This window comes from Prionailurus bengalensis, chromosome B2, assembly GCF_016509475.1.
Source record: "Prionailurus bengalensis isolate Pbe53 chromosome B2, Fcat_Pben_1.1_paternal_pri, whole genome shotgun sequence".
NCBI lineage: Eukaryota > Metazoa > Chordata > Mammalia > Carnivora > Felidae > Prionailurus > Prionailurus bengalensis.
Genome location: NC_057349.1, coordinates 137979011 through 137998685, shown reverse-complemented (window position 1 = coordinate 137998685; position 19675 = coordinate 137979011). Strand labels below are relative to the sequence as shown.

At 40.4% G+C, this 19675-nt stretch overlaps 1 protein-coding gene and 1 long non-coding RNA gene across 2 annotated transcripts in view; one reads left to right on the top strand and one right to left on the bottom strand.

The window, feature by feature from the left end:
* Positions 1-217: 217 nt before the first annotated feature.
* RGS17 (regulator of G protein signaling 17) overlaps positions 218-19675 on the top strand; it is a 97949-nt gene continuing 78491 nt past the window's right edge. The window contains exon 1 of the mRNA XM_043592634.1: positions 218-462. The gene's annotated coding sequence lies outside the window, so the exon portion shown is untranslated. The remainder of the gene's footprint in view (positions 463-19675) is intronic.
* LOC122490116 overlaps positions 3562-19675 on the bottom strand; it is a 117938-nt gene continuing 101824 nt past the window's right edge. Inside the window, exons 5-6 of the long non-coding RNA XR_006299089.1 lie at positions 7915-8016; positions 3562-4398 (exon numbers count right to left, since the gene is read on the bottom strand). This is a non-coding gene — a long non-coding RNA (uncharacterized LOC122490116). The remainder of the gene's footprint in view (positions 4399-7914; positions 8017-19675) is intronic.

Sequence of the window (19675 nt, the reverse complement as noted above, 5' to 3'; positions counted from 1 at the left end):
TGCGGGCGAACGTGAAGTTGAGGGTGCCCAGGAGGCTGAGCCTCTCCAATCAAGGAAGGCTCCCAGGCCCCCGAGGCTCCGGCGAAGCTCCGCGCAGACCCCCGCACCGTGGGCGCGGCGCCGAGGCGAGCGCGCGGGGGCCGGGCCGCCGGGAGGGGCGGGGCCGTGACTCACGCGGCCGCGCGCCGGGGGAAGAAGCGGCACCTCGGGCCGAGCCGGGCGAGGGGCTGCGCCCGCCCGCGGGGCGCATGCGCGCTGCCGAGCGGCGCCCGCTCCCTCCCCGCCCACCCTCCCTCCTCCCCTTCCCCTCTCCCCTCCATCCTCGCCTCTCTCCCTCTCTCCTCGCCCGCTGGGTGCTGAAGTTGGGCGGATGGCAGCAAACCCGCTCCGCTAGAGGACCGAGCAGCCCAGCCTTGCGCCCCCGGACCCATCGGTGCGCTGCCCACACCTCCAGGCGACGGGGTAAGATGTTGCTTCTGAAACCGAGCGGTGCTAAGTAAATGACATCAAAATGTCTGCTTTGCACCGAGGGATGAATGTTTTAAAAGGTGGTGGCTGGGGGAGGTGAAGGTAAGAGGGGGCGGCGAGTGCAACCGCCGGAGCCCCGGCGGGGGTGGCTGCGGGCGCGGGGGTCTCGGCGCCGGCCGCGGCGCCGCGGGAGGGAGCGGGGGCCGCGCCGCAGGTTTGGGAAGTTGAATCCCGCGTTGCTGCCACCGCGCGGTCCGCTCGCCGCCCTCCAGCTGCTGCGGAGGGGCTGGGCGAGCGTCCGGCCCGCCCGGGGAAGCCTCGGTCGGGTCCGCAGCGGAGGGCTGGGCGCCTTCGGGGAGCCGGCAGAGAGGGCCGGGGGCGGCAGAGACCCCGCGGGGGCGCGAGATCCTGCGGGATTTTTGTGGTCGTTTGTTAGAAAACCGAATGTGAAATTAACAGTACCCGTTCGACCGATCACCTCGGGGTGGGTTTTTTTTTTTTTTTCCTTTCTTTCTTTGGGTAAATGCACTAACCAGGTGGGGAAGGTGTAAGCCTAAGGGATTGCAAAAATGCATACCTTGAGCGTCGGTCAGATATTTGAGTGGTGTGTGTGTGTGTGTGTGTGTGTGTGTGTGTGTGTAGGGCGTGGGGGTCTCTTTTGTTCCTCCCCTCCCGTTAGTCGTAGGAAAGGGAGTTCTTGTGTGCACGGTTTAGGGTAGATTTCACAGGCACCGAGGGGACCAGGAGGAGGAACGCCCACCAACCCCTTCGCCTGTGTCCGGGTGGGTGTATCCGAGACTCCCCTGCTGGGGGTGATGGTGATTCTTTTTTTTGGGGATGGAATCACAGTTTAATAGCTATCTTCTCGCCAGCCTCCGTCCTCCTCTCCTCTTCTGGTGCTGCGGCAGAGACTGGATGCAGACACTCGGCCGTTTCCTCTTCTCCCTGCCTCCGGGTCTCCGTGAAAAATGTCGGAGGACTGGAGGATGGCGGAGGGACAGAGCTGGCCTCGGAAGCCGAGGAAGGGGGGATGCTCCCTGGGAGCGGGAGGCTCTTGGCAGTGCGTCCCGGGCAGCCCGCGCCAGCCTCGGGAGTCGCTGGGGTCCTGGAGACTGAGCGGGGGTCGCCTGGCCGAAAAGATGCCCGCTGTGCGGGGACCCGCCCTGCGTCCTCTGCCTCCATCCGGAGTCCCGGACGCTGCTCACCTGGGACAATCTTAGTCGCTCCGGGGAGACTGACCCTGGCTCCTTGGCAGAGTTTTCCTAAACCTCCCCGACCCTTCGAAAAATGCCTTCTTCTAAAAGAGTCTCTGGAAAGGTTTGTCTAGGGAACTTTGCAACCTTCCCATAGTTGTTGTTGTTGGTTTTTTTCCAATTTCCTTTTGGATTATTTTACAGGGAGATTATTTCCATCATGGGAAGCCTATCATAAATAATATAGAGAAATCTAATAGTTTAGTTCCCGTTTAGAATAAACATTTCTGAGACTAGATATCATCTGCATTTCCGGCGTTCATACATACCGATTTTCCGGGTAATGCATCCTTCCGAAATCATTTAATTGGAGAAAAGAGAAACAGTTTTTACTGTTGTAGTGGAAAATAATGTTTTCCTCCTGGTCGCATTATGGGTATTAAATAATTTTGGAAACTGAAACACTTTAAATTGTGTTGCTAAAGTCTCTAAGTAATAATAGCAGGTATCCATGAAATATACATTATAGCACTGATATCTAACACAAAGATGATTTGTACTCAGTTTAAATGAATGAGCAGTTCGACCTCCTTCAGTTAAGTTACTGTTATTAAGCCATTTCTTCTGTTAGCATGAACTAAAACAGTAATTAGTACACTCACTGGAGAGTAGATTTACTCTGTATTTTTGTAATCTTGAAAAACTGTAGTTAGAGAAACCATGGAAGGGTAGTTTACGATTTGTGGAGATGATAAAACAAGTGTTTATTATTATGAAAAGATTGGATGGTATCATGTATTAAATAGGATGAATCTCCATGGCAGTGACAGCTGATCTCAGAACTATGGACCCTTATCCTTCCTCCTAAATTTGTAGCCTGAAAGATTAAGAAAACCACCTAATATACAAACAACATAAGGAATCTATTGTACCAACTTAGACCTTTTTTACTCTGGTTTCTCAATGATTCCTTGGTGTTTAATCCCCATGGAAGAGAATTAACAAGGAGATTTAATTTGCTGTCTGTTCAATTCTAAGGCATCCCAGGTTTTCCTTCGCAAATAGGTATCTCTTTGCTTTTAGGGATCTTCGTATAGGGTCTAAATTTATTTGAACTCAGTGTTGAAAATCTAAATTATTGTCATTCCTATGGACTTCCTATACTTTTGCTTAATGACATTCCTTAACATTTCCTACCACTAGGGCTTGGGACTTTGTAGACAAGGAGATATATGTATTTAATTATAATATATGTATTCTTACTCGTTTGATCTTATTATAACAGCCACATAAAAGTAAATAACCTAAGTCTATATCGGTAAAAATTCTGATTGACTCATAAATTAAAAAGTCAGAAAACATTTGCCTGTTAATCTACAACTGTAGAGACAGTGGCCTTCACATTAGAAGTCCATTTGCTGAAAGACATTCGCTTTTCCTGAAAAATGGAAGGTGGACATGGACAAAGAAGTATGGAGCCAAGAGGATGGAAATCCATCCAACTGCATTTCTGCTAAGAATCCTTCTTCTGATGGTCCAACTCTGCTTCCTTAACAATGAAAATACTGTACCACCCAGAAGGGCAAATGTGAGGACTAGTGTATAGCCTGTGGATGAGAATAGTGCTATGTGATATTAAAAACATTTTAGTTCAGGGGCTCCTGGGTGGCTCAGTCGGTTGAGCGTCCGACTTTGGCTCAGGTCATGATCTCGAGGTTTGTGAGTTCGAGCCCCGCGTTGGGCTCTGTGCTGACAGCTTGGAGCCTGGAGCCTGCTTCGGATTCTGTGTGTGTGTGTGTGTGTGTGTGTGTGTGTGTGTGTGTGTCTCTCTCTCTGCCCCTCCCCCACTCACACTGTCTCTCTCTTTTTCAAAAATAAACATTAAAAACTATATATATATATATATATATATATATATATATATACACACACACATACACATACATATAAAACAGTTTATCTGACTAGTATAATTAGAGTAAAAGTATGAATGCATTGTAGAGCCTTCACATTTTATGACATTTACGGGGGGTGTCCTGGATCCTCAGGAATCCTATATGTTTTTTGGGAAAGATTAAAAAAAAAACAAAACCTTAGATGTATGTAGCCAGGACTTCCAGTGTTAAATTGACAGTCTTGCCACCTTCTCTATCTCTTCCCATCTCTACTTATCCCCCAAAGACTTTCCCAATATCCAAAGAAAGTCCTTCAGCCTGGTCCTCCTACTATTGTGCCAACATCTAGCACAATACCTGGCAAAAGGTAGGTGTTAATCAAGTATTTCTTAAATGAATAAATTTTGCAGAATTGAGATGGCTCACAAAAGTCTTTGGGATTACACTTATTAAAAGGAGTGCTCATGCTCATTACCCCATTAGTTTGAGTTCCTAAAGATCCTGTTCATGGTCCCACATCTTGGGAGGAAGCAATTTTTAGAATCGTCATTTGTGAATCTGCATCTTTTTAATACAGCAGTTAAACTATGGATTTATTTTCAGATTATAAAGGCATTATATGCTTATTTTAGATCCCCTAGAACGCATAAAAATATATGAAACAGAAAATTAAAATTACCTGTGGGCAGAGACATGGACGTGGTGAGCAGGAACTTTGGGTCAAGCTGACCTTAGTTTATGTTCTGGTTTCTCCACGGAAGAGCTTTGTCATTGTGGTAAAGTTGCTTACCTGATCGGGGTCTCGGTTTCCTCAGATATACAACAGGGATAAAACCCATCTCCTAAAATTTTTGCAAGCATAAATTTATTGCATTGTATATAAGGTGCTAAACATATGCCTGGCATGTAGTAAGAACTTATAATTATCCCAATGCCTAAAGAATTGCTGTTGAAAATACGCAGTAGTTTACCACTATGCATAATGTGTACTATTTTTTAAAGAAGTAGAATCACATTGTAGAACTTCATACTTACTTTAAAAAAAAATATTACTTTGGTGTTTCCCAGGAAATTAAAAATGGTATTTTTTTTTAAAAAAAACACTGGTATTTTTAATACAATTTAGTGACTGCAAAATAATTCAACTTATGGATGTTTTAATTTATTTAGTCATTGTTTTACTTTTAGATTTTTATGTTATTTCCCATATTTTATTGTTGTAACTGAAGTACATCCTTATGCCTGGATTTTGTCTGTATATCTGTGTAGCATTTTTTTTTTTTTGTCTAGGCTTGATGCTTAGAGCAACAACATACTATTACCAACATACTATCGTCTTTTAAAAAATCTTTGCTAACTTGATAAATGAAAATATTTTTCAAACTTTTATTTCTTTTGTTACTAATAATGCTAATAACTTTTTTAACATGTCAAAAAGAAATTATTTTTTTCTTTTGGTCTTTAAGGATAGCTTGTTCAAGTCTTTTGCCCGTTTTTTCTCTTGGTATTCTGGTACATTTTTCTTATTCATTTGAGTGCTAATGTTAATTTTTAAATGTGGCAGAAACACAAAAAAAAGGAAGTGCTTAGTAACCCAGAGGACATTTGGCAAAGACTACTGAGATGGTTGAGGCTGAACCAGACTCCCAACTCAGCTTGAGTGGAGGAGACATCACCAAAATCTGGAGATGGATCAGCCACAGGATTCGGGCTGCTGTGGTGTCCATAACATAAGGTCACCTGCCACTGAACCTGGGCTTTCCAAAGTGTACAGTCCCTTTCAGAAGCCCAGAATCACTTAATAGTAAGGATCTGCTGTTTTTCTGCTTGGGCGCTGTGCATGCGCGCACGCACACAGACACACACACATACACGTACACACACCTTACTACATGATAAGTTCCTGGATTTTCATGGATTGTTTTTGTCAGTTGCCAATGCTGTAGAACTTTTGAGTTTTCCCAAGATAAAGGAAATTAAAGGGAAATATAAGCGTAGCTGGAGGTCATACAGGGCATTAATTGAAGTTTCTCATCAAAATGAAATCAATTAAGTTGAATTATACAACCATATCAGATTGGAATCTTATCTCAAATTTTCAGCTGGAGGTAAAATTTAAATATTTAAAAGGTGAGAATCTAATCTAGTCTCTTAATGAGTTCTATATAGTGTTTCACAAGATTCAGTGCTCTACTGAGCTCCTGGTTTTGACTTTTTAAATCCTATGACTTTTGACAAATTTGGTTTCAAAAACCTGAGTAGTTAGCTTGAAAAATCTGTGAAGTCCCTTAGATATGAAACTACCTAAAAAGGGTAAACTTTTATGTTACTGCTGGTGCCCCTTCATCAAATATAGTAAAACCTCAGTAAAAAAGAATCAACAAACTTGGAATTTATAGAATGGGAGGCCCCAATAGGAAAAGCAGTAAGTTGTGGTGGAACAGGAAATCTTGTTTCAAATAAAACTAGATTTGAATTCTTGCTCTACTCTTTACTAGATGTGCAAGTTTTTTCATGAAATTATATAAATGTTTCATACTTGAAATTCTAGCATGAGTAATAAACATCTAAAATCTCTCTGAATTTCTTCAACTTTGTGTTTGAGATTTTTTTTTTAATATCTGTGTCAATAAATATAATTTTATTACAGACAATGAATGTAGTTCACAAAGCAAATATTTACTTCCTTGTATTAGGTCACAGGCTTTTCATAGTACCGCTGATTGTCTATTGAAATACAAAGGTTAGAATTCAAGAGCCATGACATTACAATAAAACAGACACCACCCAGGGGAAATTATGACATAAATGAAATGAGCAGGTAAGTGTTTATTTCATTTCTTCAATTTTCTCAGGTCTTCCAAATGGTATCATGAGTTAAATCCAGTGAAAACCCTTCTGTCAAAGTTGACAACACTGTCTCTGTTTCTAGTCTCAGTGAGAGGCTGGGGCTTGGTTTTGGTAAATTATGGAAGGCTATCTGATCTGGAGATTTTAGGAGTCAGTTTTGGTTCTAAGAAAACCAACCCATGTCTCCACCCCATTTCTCTCATGTCTTCCACTTTTTCAGGCTTCAGTTAGTCAAAATCAACAAATATTTGAAAGTCTGCTATCTGAAAAGTGGTAATCTGTGTGATTTAATTTAGAAGATGTAAAAAAGCATGTGGAAACTTGCCCTTGAAAGAAAGAGACTTGTTTAAAGCAGAGAAGGTAATTCTTTTTGGAATGAGCCCGGATTTGGGATTCAAATAACCAGAGATTTAGCCTTAACCTTGTTGAGCCTTGGTATCATCATCTATAAAATTGAAGACCTGATAGTATATACCTCAAAAATGTGGAAGTATTAAGTGAAATAATGTCTATAAAAACGTTTCCAATGTTGGCAATGACTATGCAAGTGTTAGACATTGTACTAGAGTTAGATAATTTAAACTAATCCAAGAAGCATCATGTAGATGATGAGTACTTGAAGGGATTTTAATTTCTTGCCAGTATTTGTCTTAACTACTGGGGTCCTTATTAACGTTGAAGTTATTCTCTGTGTTTGCTGTGTTATCCTTTCCTGACCAGCTTGTTTAACCAACCGGTTAAATGAACATTCATATTCATTCATAAACACTGTTGAGTACCTACTACATGCCACACTCTGTGATAAGATTTTTGGATGCAGAAATTAATTAAACGTGGCCCCTTTCTATAAGGACTTTATATGTAAAATTCTTCAGCTTACTGTTTTGCTTCTATCTCGTGAGCACTGACCATTGTGTTTACAAGGCACAACTAAATACAAGGTGGAAGTAATGAGTAAGGATCTCCTTAGGATTTAGCAGTTTTAGGCTAATTGACCTCAAAGTGAAGATTTCTCTACCCCTAATGAAAGCAGAGACTCAGATAAGGGGAAGGGAAAGCAGGAAGTGGTTCTGGCTGGTGGATGATGTAACCACCACCTCCACAATCCAAACAACAAAAGACTGGAAGCTTAATACTCTTTGTGAATCCACCCCGACTCCCATTTCTGCCTCATTAACATAAAAAAATGTCTATACACATCTATACTGTGCCTTTTCCCCTCCTCACTTAAAAATTACCCTGGATGATCATCAAAATATAAATTAAGGTATATTAAAATGTTGGGGGAGGGGTGAGAAAAGGGAATCAGAGAGAGTGATACCATAGATCCATATTTCCTGTGCAATAAAAATATCATAAAATTTCTCCTGATACTATTGACATTCCTTCTTTGATAATATTTTTATAACATAGTTAATTGAAATGAAATCCAGAACACTCTTTTCAGATTAAAATAAAAAGTTACATTTGATTTTGGAGAAAGAAAACCATCTTCAACACCTACTTACTGAAATTATTAGGGTAATCTCTTCATCTAGCAACTAGATGTATCCTGATCTAGGAAGATTTGATATCATTTATAAGATCGGGGTAGAGACTTCAAATCCTCCCTAGAAGAATATGAAAAGACACTTAACTTGCCTATGCACAGTAGTGAAAGACATTAACATTATGATGAATTAACTTGAAGGTAAGCTAAACCCTCATTTCAGCCACTGAATTTAACTTGCTTGTCACTAAACCTTCATCTGGGCTGCTAATAAGTAACTATATGTGATAATTTGAGATTTGAACTTATTTCTCTCAATTTATTTCTACTCAGCACTACCATACCATGCACAATTTTCCTGTGCCCTATGAGTTTAGATGATCAAGACTTACCTAAAAAGGAAAATCCAGTGCTCTTTATGAGGGTATTAAGACAGAGACATGGTATAAAGCAATACAGTGACCTATATAACTCACAAACTTACCCCAACTAAATGCTATATTTTGAATTGGAGTATTAAATACTCTGATGTAAATTAGAGTATTAGATATTCCAGTGTGAATTGCAGTATTATTTTTTTCCCTACCTACTGTGTGGGTGAAACGTGACGTTTGACTTCCCTTTTTCTCTCTTTTTATTATAATTGGTATGATTGGTAATATAAGTAGTATTTCTAAATAGATAAATTGAAGAGAAAGGAGTAGCAATTCTTTTTGTACACCTAACATTTTATAGACAATAGGTGTGTACGTTATTTTATATAATTTTAGGATAGTTACATAATTTTTGCCTGAAACTTAAGACCTAGCAAGCACTCAAATATTAAATCTGTTAGGAAAATAAAATAAAACAAAGCCACCCTGCTGTTTTATTCTCTCCTGGTAGTCGGGAATAAACTGGTCTGATTTTCATATCTCTGTTAGTTTATGAGTAAATAATTTTGGCAATTTTGATTCAAGCCACTAGAGCCCATGTTTTAACCTGCTCATGTCCAGTAATCTGAGTTTTTGCTGTTGAAGAAATATTTTAGACTAAATTATCTTTAGTAAATCCAATGCCTAATGACTCAACTATAGTTGTATAAATGCTGGATTTAGTTGAAGGTATACTTATATATCATTTTTTAATGCCAATAACCAAGAGGTAGAGAATCCTTACACACTGGTATTGTCTTCACAGTTTAATATTTTGAAGAGGTAACTTTCTGTGTCAGTGTCTGACTGTATGTGTGTGTTTCCTCTTTTTGTCTGTGGGTTGATATGAGAAAACAATGGACCTGATGCCTTTGTAATCATAGCCAGGCATTTAGGAAGAAAATATGCACACTGTAGAATACCAAGGGAAGAACCAATGAGATAAGAAGGAAAGTCAGGTAAAAGGAAGACTGGGCTCAACAAACAAGACTATTAGCTAAAAACTCATTATATCTTAAAGTATAATACCATTCAATACATTATTATGTAATTCCGCTATATTATATAACCACTTCCAATTTTGTGAATTCATGTGACCTGATCTTAAGAAGGTAATTTTTTTTCATTAATTCAGTAATTTCATTGACTGAACATCTGAGTAATGCAAGTGGTGTTTTATGATGTAGAATTTCATTAAATAAATGTTAATTCCAGGAAGGAAAAAATGTGAAGCACTTTTCTTGACCTGATAAGAGGTTATGTTGAATAGTTAAAAATTCTTCTAGGTAATACCAAAATTCACTCACATTTATAAAAAAAAAAAAACTCCAGATTTTTCTTTTTAAATATAACTACTCCTAAGTCCATCTTATATAAAATCAGTTTTATTTTTATGATATAAAGAGACCTTTGCATTTTGATTGAAAATACCAGCAATGAATAAATACACATGTTCAGCTTTGTTTTATTGAGCAGTAGGGCAATGCAATGACTTCATGACCAAACTATTTATTAAGATTTTGAAGGGAGTGGCAAGTGTGCTTGGAGAAGATTCTCTGCTCATTATCATTGCAATTATTTTTAAGGGAATGTAGATTTTTTTATGGTTTAGTAGGATCACCAAAGGTGATCAGTGATGCTGCTGGTTACAAACAAAATCAACTTTGACACTTAGTGTGCTCGCCTCTGACCACCAGCCCTGGGAATTCTAGCCTGGTTAAATCTCAGGGAAGACGAAAGAGTTCTTGTGCTTGAGGGTAGAGCCCACAATTTGAAAAATGTAATCAGAGGCAGGCGGGAATAATGGAGACTGCTCTTTTGGGGCATCTGCAAATATGACGGGTGTGGGTCTGATTTTCCAAGTGTTTGCATTAAATTGCCAAGTTTTCTTCAGGTTCAGCTAGTCATTAGTTTCAGTTTTTGTTGTTGTTGTTTCCTGCCTCCTCATTTGTAATTACTGCAACTAAATTAGAGCCCTATTCTGTATCTGGGAATAGTAAAATGAGATAAGCCATCGCTAAGATGTAAGGAGCTTAAAGAGCAGTTGAAAAAAGAAATATGTATGCCTATTGCTATTCCTCTTCTATTCTAGGAGAGACACAAAGTGCATGAGAACTCAGGAACTTTAGACTAACTTTTGATGGACAGACCCAGGATCTGGCACAAGTTTCATAGAGGTTGTGACATTTTCTCAAGTTACTGAAAGATAGAATTCTAACAAGCAAACAAAGGCCTTCCAGGCTCAAAGACAATGTAAATAAAGGTGCAGAACTTGAAAAATACTTTGTGGCACAGTTTCCCAGAAGTATATAGTACATGCAGGAAATCATAGGATGATAAGGCCAGAAAGGAGACAGACACTGGTGGGCATTGACATCAGTGTGGGGAGGAGTGCAGGGTAAGAGCTGTCTTCATCAGGTCTACACAGCGGGGAGCTGGAGGGAAGCAGCTATCCAGGTGAGAAAAGCTGACCCTAGACTGGGAAACAGAGAAAGGCCCAGCCTGAGGCAGTAGGAAGATGACATTGTGAGAACATGTTCAACTCCGAGCCTTCACGACTTGGTCACCAATGATATTTAGAAGATGTAAAAGGAACCTCAAGGCCAACGTGAAGGATTTGAGCCTATGTGTCTGGGTAGTACAGGTACAATTAAGAAATAGTTTGTTGTACCCATCAGAATTCTAGGAGCTGTTGAGTAGGCTGTTGGTTAAAAGCCTGGTTGATTCTGTAGGCAGGTCTCCTCTTAGGCTAGGTCAGCACAGGCTCATAGTATCTAGAATGAAGCTGGTAACAGTTCTGTTCTGCATATTCAAACCACAACTGGAATGTTATTTTGAATTTCTTTCCTCTGGACACCATAGTTAAAGGTTTGCAATACAGATGGTAAAATTAACAAAATCCGTTGTTCATGTGAGAAGTGATTGGAGGAGGGGCACCTGGGTAGCTTAGTTGGTTAAGCATCTGACTCTTGGTTTCAGCTCAGGTCTTGATCTCAGGGTCATGAGATGAAACCCTACATTGGGCTCAGCACAGAGTATGGAGGTTGCTTGGGATTCTCTCTCTCTGCCCCTCCCTGCTCATTCTTTCTCTTTCTCTCCCTCTCTCTCTCAAAATAAATAAATAAATAAATAATTTATAATAAATAAATACACTTAAAAAGTGTATAAAAATAAATACACTTAAAAAGCCTGGGTGGCTTAGTCAGTTAAGCATCCAACTTTGGCTCAGGCCACAACCTCACGGCTCATGAGTTCAAGCCCTATGTCGGGCTCTGCATTGTGGAGCCTGCTTGGAATTCTCTCTCCTCTCTCTCTCTCTCTCTCTCTCCCTCTCCCTCTCCCTCCCTCAAAATAAATGAATAAACTTAAAGAAAGTGATTGGAGGCACTTTTACTTTCTGAACCTGAAATAGAGTAGCTCCCCTAGAGAATATGTGTATGTCACCATTTGGAGGAGACTCATGTGAATAATTAGATTAATTAAAAATTGCCCCAGTGATATAATGTGAATAATAAAGCCACATGGCAGAGTTGTAAAGAGATAATATGTGCAGTGGCCCTGGCACATGTTTGGTATTCAGTCCATCTTAGCTCTTAATGTTACACTTAAGAATGGCATCAGAGGGGCACCTGGACGGCTCGGTCTGCTGAGCTTCTGACTCTTGGTTTCAGCTCAGGTCATGATCTCACAGTTCATGAGTTTGAGCCTCTCATTGGGCTCTCAGTGCAGAGCCTGCTTGGGATTTGCTCTCTCCCTGTCTCTTTCTGTTCCTCCCCCACTTGTGCGTACTCTCTCTCTCTCTCTCCCTCAAAATGAGTAAATTTAAAATAAAGAATAGTATTAGAACCAGCAGGCACATGTCATAGAAATAGATTTTTCCATCCTACTGGAAACAATAAAAAAATTTTTTTTACGTTTATTTATTTTGAGAGAGACAGAGAGAGAGCAGGAGAGGGGCAGAGAGAGAGGGAGAGAGAATCCAAGCAGGCTCTGCACTGTCAGTGTGGAGCCCAGAGCAGGGCTTGAACTCAGGAACTGTCAGATCATGACCTGAGCTGAAACCAAGAGTCGGACGCTCAACTGACCAAGCCACCCAGGCGTCCCTTGGAAACAACTTTTTAATGGTCAAAACCGGCTTAGTTAGATGGGCTGCTTTGAAAGGCGATAAGGTTGCTATCAAATGCTTGGTGGAAGCATTTGCAAAGATGGCAAATCTTGCCAAAGGTGGCGCCCTTGGCCTAGATGTTATGGAGGAGATTTAAGGGTTGGGAGGGTAAAAGAACTACAGGGCCTCATTCTGACTCCGATGTTCAAGTGGTTCCAGGGAGTTTGGAATGTGAACTCAGGAGAGAGGCTGAGGCTAGAAGTACAATTTGAAAATCTTTTACTCAGAAGCAGCAGTGGTAGGTGATTGCCAAGAAAAAAAGTGTAGACAGGAGTGAAAGCCTGGAAGAGAATCCTGAAGTATATCTGCATTGAGTGGGCAGGAGGGAAAAGGAGGAAACTGAAGTGCACACACATGTACACACACATACACATGTACACACACATGAACATACATACACATGCACACATGCACACAAACACATTCATACATAAGATGGTCAGAATAAAAAAAAAATGTGTTAAAAGGAAAATGAAGACACTGTAGTCTGCCAGGAAACCAAGGAAGTAGAGTTGCTTTTAACCAACTTCCTTCATATTTATAGTAATGTTCCCAAAAGAGATTGGAAAAGGGAGACAGGTTCATAAGGGACGAGCAACTGGGTTATGTCTTGTGGCAGAGACGGTAAGACTAGGACCAAGGCAACATGTGAGATTTTGCAATGAGGAAGTTGCTTGTGAGTGTCCAGAAGGCACTGGTGATTAATAACTTATACATCATCTATTTCCAAAAGGTCTGAGGCAGCTTAAATAAAAGCACTTTCACAAAGGGGAATGAAAATGAAAGAAAATAAAGATAAGAGGCCACAAAGAGAAATAAATAGGGGAGGGGGTGAACATGCCACAAAACACGGACAGGGCTGTTATTGTAACAGGGACACTAGGTTTTACCTCTGAGATTCCAGCAGCCAAAACAAAAGGGTTGAAGGACAGATTACCTATAACTCATTGCTTAATGAAAGGAAACCATTATTCGGAAGAAGTTTTATTTCCTGGCATTAAATCCTATGAAGGGTATATATTCCACAATGAAGAGTATATTGTATGAAGAGTATATTCTCAGATAAGGAAAAGTGACACACTTCACTATGAGGTCATCAGTGTTTCTGCTCAAAGATGATGCAGGCTTGCTTTGAATTGCTGTTTCTCTTTTAAACCCTTGAAGGTCACATAGATAGCATTAAGTCTGTGAAAGACTAGTTGGGCATCTAAATACTCCTGGGTCTGAAAACAGCATTTAGGACAGCATTCGAGAGGAGGACATCCTAGATGAGGGAAAGCAGAGTAGTTCCGGGGACGTGATGGCAAAGAGGGCACTAAGCGCCTTACAACCTCACGTCCTTTGCATTTGCCATTCCCTCTGCCTGAAAAACTCTCCCCTGATCCTTCCCATCATTTAGGTTTCAGTTCACAGGTCACCTCTCCAAAGAGACCTTTTCTGGACTCTGCCTGATGTTACTGCTCTCATAAATTATCAGTCTCCTTCGTCCCATATGGCAGAATCTAAACTAGTACCCTGAACAATGCCAGTAACAGAACAGGTGCTCAGCATGTTGAAGGGATGAATGTTTTGTGGATGGGGAAATTCATTGATCAGGTTTCTAAGAGGTGGAGCCTAAGAGGGAAGAACACAGAGTTGTGGCTAATTCCCTTTTCTCTCTCTTTGGATAAGATTATTTACTGTTACCCATTTACATTATGAAGAGTGTCTTCCAAAAGTGTCTTATGCTATGTTAGCATAAATAGTGTAGCAGGAGTCTTTCAAAGAGTAATTAGCTATTAGGTACAATTCCTTCCATGATCCCTCCTGACAGCTGTCATGTTAAATGTGTGTGTGTGCACGTGTGTAAGGAATGCATAGTGTGTGTGGCAAAAAGAATGCATCAAAATTGTCTAAAACGTAAATCAAGTCACTGACACACAAATAGAAAAGTAGAGGTGCCCAGTGAGAGAAGACACTTAGTATTGGGGAGGAAATTGGAAGCAACTCTTGGGAGACTGGAACCAGCATAGGAGGGGAGCAGAGAATGCTTCCAGTAAGAACTAGTTGTTTGAGAGAACTGTGGAGAGGACTAAGTGGGGGAGGGGAGCAGCCTCAGGTGGGAAGCTGAGCCAACATTTATTTTGGCTATGGAGAGGACTACATTTGTTGGCAGTGACAAGCAAAATTATCAATGGAGAAGTTTTTTTTTTTAAACATTTATTTATTTTTGAGACAGAGAGAAACAGAGCATGAACGGGGGAGGGTCAGAGAGAGAGGGAGACACAGAATCTGAAACAGGCTCCAGGCTCTGAGCTGTCAGCACAGAGCTCGACGCGAGGCTCAAACTCACGGACTGCAAGATCATGACCTGAGCCGAAGTTGGATGCTTAATCGACTGAGCCACCCAGGTGCCCCATCAATGGAGAAGTTTGAGGGAAAAGGCCATAGACTTTTCTGGAGCACTAATTTCATTCGTTCTTGAGAAATTTAAAATATTTCTATATCAAAATAAAAACAAATATACAATATTCTTTATTCATTTAAGATCAACTATGGCGGTTGGAAGAAATTTTGATTATTTAGCCCTATTTTGAGCTTTGCCTCCAGAATCCAAGGTAAAGTTAGTAGTTCGAAGGTATAGTGGAATTTCCCCAAGGTTATGGGCAGGCAAGGGATTTTAGAACCGTGGAGCATCATAAGCTCAAAAGTCACCTTGAAACCACCTGAGTCTACAGAATTAATGGGTTCTTTTTCCCGTCTCCTCATAGCTAATATTTTAACTCATAGCCAGAAGAAAGACGTTGTGGGACAACGCTTACAAATTGGGTTTTCTCTAATGGCTTTACTGGAGGCATCCAAAATGACAAAAAAAAAAAAAATGTTTGCAGCCTAGAATAAAAAATTCTCCATCTAGTTTTCCTTCTATGCTGAATGAGGAGTTTTAATCGTAATATTGTGTATTACTTAGTCAATTAATGAAATGTTTGGTTGTTAAAACAAGCAAGTAAACAGAGACTTTCCTGATTATTTTTTGTTAAATCATTCCACATGGGGATGTCCAGTCTAGTAAGTATTGCCTTTGCGTAATGAGCAAAAGTAAATTCTCATAGTTTCAACTGAGTAAGAATGCAAGTTTAAAAAATGAAATTAGTGTTAAAAAAAAATAATCACCTCAAAACCTCTTTGGGAAAGCTAGTCTTTTGAATGCAAAATGAAATAAGGTGGGTTTTCATATATGTGCATTCTTTTATTTGAAGGCAGAACAGTGAACTGTCATTCAAAAGTAGGGAATAAACAGGAAATTGAAGCTCAGATAATAAAAATGAAAGGAAGAAATCATTGTTTAACTGCAAACCTTTCAAACTACAAAGCAGCAGCTATATTCATAATCTGAAATATATTGTTGTTTGTAACACTGCACTGCATTTGGCTTTTTTTTTTTATAATTTGTTTTAATTTTAAAGAGAGAGTGTGTGGGTGCATGGGGGAGGGGCAAAGGGGGAGAGGGAGAATCTTACACAGGGCTTGGTCTCAGGACCCTGAGATCATCACCTGAGCTGATCAAGAGCCAGATACTCAACCAATGGAGCCACCCAGGCACCCCTGCATTTTGGCTTTTATAGGAATAATCTGAGGATGAAGAATAAGTGATTTGGGGAAAAGGTTGTAAGTAAAAATGTATCGTGAATGATTGAGAAACAAATTTTGTGCATGGCGCCACCCAGTAAAGTTTCTCTTTTAACAAATACTTACTGAGCACATACTATGTTCCAGGTACTGTTCTGGGAGATTCAGATTTGTTAGAGAACAAAGCATACAAAAAACTGCCTACCTCCATGAGCCATATATGTTTGATATTTGATTTTTTTTAATAGACTCAGAGGGAATCATTTGTAAAGCACTTGGGATCCTTTATAAAGCAGGGCTATCAAGAAATATATATGTATTTTCTTTACATGTATATATTCCTTATGTATGTATATATTCTCTACATATATGTTCTTAACTCCTCTATTCTGTGCAAATGCTTGAGGCTAAATGGGGGTGTACCAAAATTTGGAATATAATATGAATTTTCTAGACCTTAATTCTTTTGAAAATTAACGTGACTTGATATCAGTTTATTTCAAACCAGTATATTGTACCACTACAAATGTTGTCATCGCAGGTCAGAAAATACTGGAACGAGAGGTCAGAGGAAGGAGATTGCGTTCTCTTAGCTTCTCTCATCCAAGGTAGTATATGATAGAACTGATAGCATCCAAAGTTCTGGCACAAGGGGGAGAAGTGAGCTCATTTTTCTTAGACTATCAATCTGACTTCCCTCCAGGATTTTCTCAGGAATGAGCTGCCAGTTTTGTCTTCATCCCTTAGCTGGTCCTTGCATTTGTCTGCCAAACTTGCTTCCCAATGCTCTATGCTCTGAGGTACATTTCAGAGACTTTAGAGCTTAATTAACTGAAGTAGAAGAGTTCTGAGGTACGTCAGAAAATTCAGATCACGTTTAACAGAGGTGGAAAGCCAAAAGGAATACGTTCCTGAAATCATATTTAGGCAATAAGATAGGAATGCAGTTTTATTGTGTCAAGCTCTTGGAAAAATTATGTATGGAAGCTGTATAATGTGTAGAGCCAGGATGGGAGTGAAATGAATGAAAATGAATAAAGCTGTAAAAGAGAAAAGGCGGAGGCAGCTTAAAATTTTAAGGAAGGATGTGGTCCTTTTTTTTTTTTTTTTCCTCTGGATAGGTGTTATCCTATGACTGACATGTACTCAAAGTTTCCAGTTATGTTATAGGAGAAGCAGTATTTCCTAGAAGAAATGGTCTGGAGCAACCTGAGTGCCTGTGATTTGTCTCGGTTCATAATGACATATACAGAATCACAGGATGGCTTTGTTTTCAAGGATGGCACTGAAGCAAGAAATGATGAATTATCAAGAGCTGTTAGGGATTTGATTGTTGTCAGGGGGAAATGAAGGAAAGAAGTCTGAATGTGTTCCTGGAAGAATAAGTAAGTGTAGCTAATGCTCTGATTGCTATTTTATTTGTATTTCAATGATGGACTTGTGGAGACATTATGAATATTCCACTTGTGATAATTTAAGGCTAAACAAAGCAAGTGATATTTTTACAGCTGAGACTTTAAAAATATTTTTTTTAAGTTATGTGTTGTCTGGATGGGATGAAAATTTGATTATCCTAGTGCCTGATGATAGAAAATATAGACTTTAGGAAGCTTATTTTGTACTTGTAATTTGGCTTATGCAAATAGGACGAAAAATTCATTATAGAATTTATTTAGTTTCACTTCAAAGAACAATTAAAGGCTTCATGGTGAAATGAAATCAATTTAAATAAAGTGTTAAACTTGCTATTGACACTTCAAATATAATTATAATATCAGGTGTTGGGAGGAAAACATGGCAGCCGTGACTCCGAACCATAAATTGCTACAATGTCCATTTAATCTTTAGATGGGATTCAGGAGAGCCAAGTTCTAACTAGAGCTACATAGGGGCTCAGTGAGCTCATGAATCCCAGCACGACAAAGAATTGTCACGTTCATGTAGGATTGCCATTGGTATCATCACGGTGTTTCTGGTGGCTACCGTTAATCATCTAGGATTGCTCATCCACTGTGGACTCGGATGTCTCCCACAATAGTAAATTCTCTCCCCTGAAAGGAGAATTTCGGATGCAGACTTCACATCATTTGAAGACCCACCTTTTCCTCCCCTTTCTCTTACCACTCTTCTACTCGCAAAGACCAGTATACTTAACCTGCAGAAAAAGGCCTATGTTGCCACTTCTGTACCTTTGCTCCGACTTTTTTCTGTCTGGAATGCTGTACGTGTTTCCCTCCATTTTACTAAACCCTGACCATCTTTTAAGGTCTGTACATGTTTCCCTCCACTTTACTAAATCCTGACCATCTGTTAAGGTCTAAGCTAAAGTCCTGAGACCTTCATGAATCCTTGTCTGGCCACCTCGTAGTGACTTGTCTCTCCACTGAAACTGCCTGCATCATAACAGTGACACTTGTATTCTTCTCCATGAGCAAACCTTTTTCCTTCCCATATTATTGTTATTATTTTTTTTTTGAGAGAGAGTATGCAAGCAGGTGTGGGAGGGCCAGAGGGAGAGGGAGAGAGAGAATCTTAAGCAGGCTCCATGCCCAGTGCAGGACCCGATGCAGGGCTCTATCTCATGACCGTGAGATCATGACCTAAGCCAAAATCAAGAGTCAGATGCTTAACTGACAGAGCCACCAAGCACCCCTCCTTCCCATATTCTTATCAGAGTGTGGCATCTACACAGTCATTCATGCTGGTACACCAGGAGTTGACCCCCTCTTATACCCTGCTCATGACTAATCTGGCCTCAAGCTAGGCTTAATTTACCTCGAGGGCTTCCTACCTGTGTCCCATTTCTCTATTTCTATTCTCCCCATTCACCATCATCATCTTGCCTGGACTATTGCAGTAGCCTCCTGTCTGCATTCTCACATCATTCCACGGTCCTGCACAATGGTGCCAGGATGACCAACATAGGCCTTCCGTTGCTACTTCACGCACAGAAAGCATGCCGTGTCTCCCCATCACCTACGGATAAAATCCAAATACTACGCGTGGCCCTCTCCATGATTCCTTCTGGCCTGTCTTTCCCCAATTGCTGTTAGTTCTCAGGTACCTTATTCCCCAGTCACACTGGATGAATGAATAGGTGGATGGATGAATGAATGAATGAATCCTTAAAAAATAAGCCATGCTATTATAAGCCTCCTTGTTTTTGCTCAGGCTGTTACCTCTGTACAAAATGTTTTACCTGCCTTTATTTAGAAAACCTCACCTTACACACTGCTTTCAGTAAAACTGTCTCTGGCTATCCCTGGCATAATTCCATGCTTGCTCCTCCATAAGTGAACACTTGGTATAGATTTGAATCATCTCACAGCGTAGCGCTAAGCTTACTGAAAGCGGGACTAATTTTTTGTAGGGGTTAGAAAGGAGGAGGTGAGGAGAGCTTTTCTTTAAAGGCCCAGCACAGATAATAGGTCTCTAATAAATATCTATTTATTAGCTATCCATAAAGCTGAAATCTTATCTGTCAACACTCTGTAGGATAGGCAATGCTCTATAATATAAGATGGAGCCAGAGTGACATCTGTTTGCCAGGTAGCCCAGGACATACTTGGGATGCCTCAGACAGAGTCATTGAA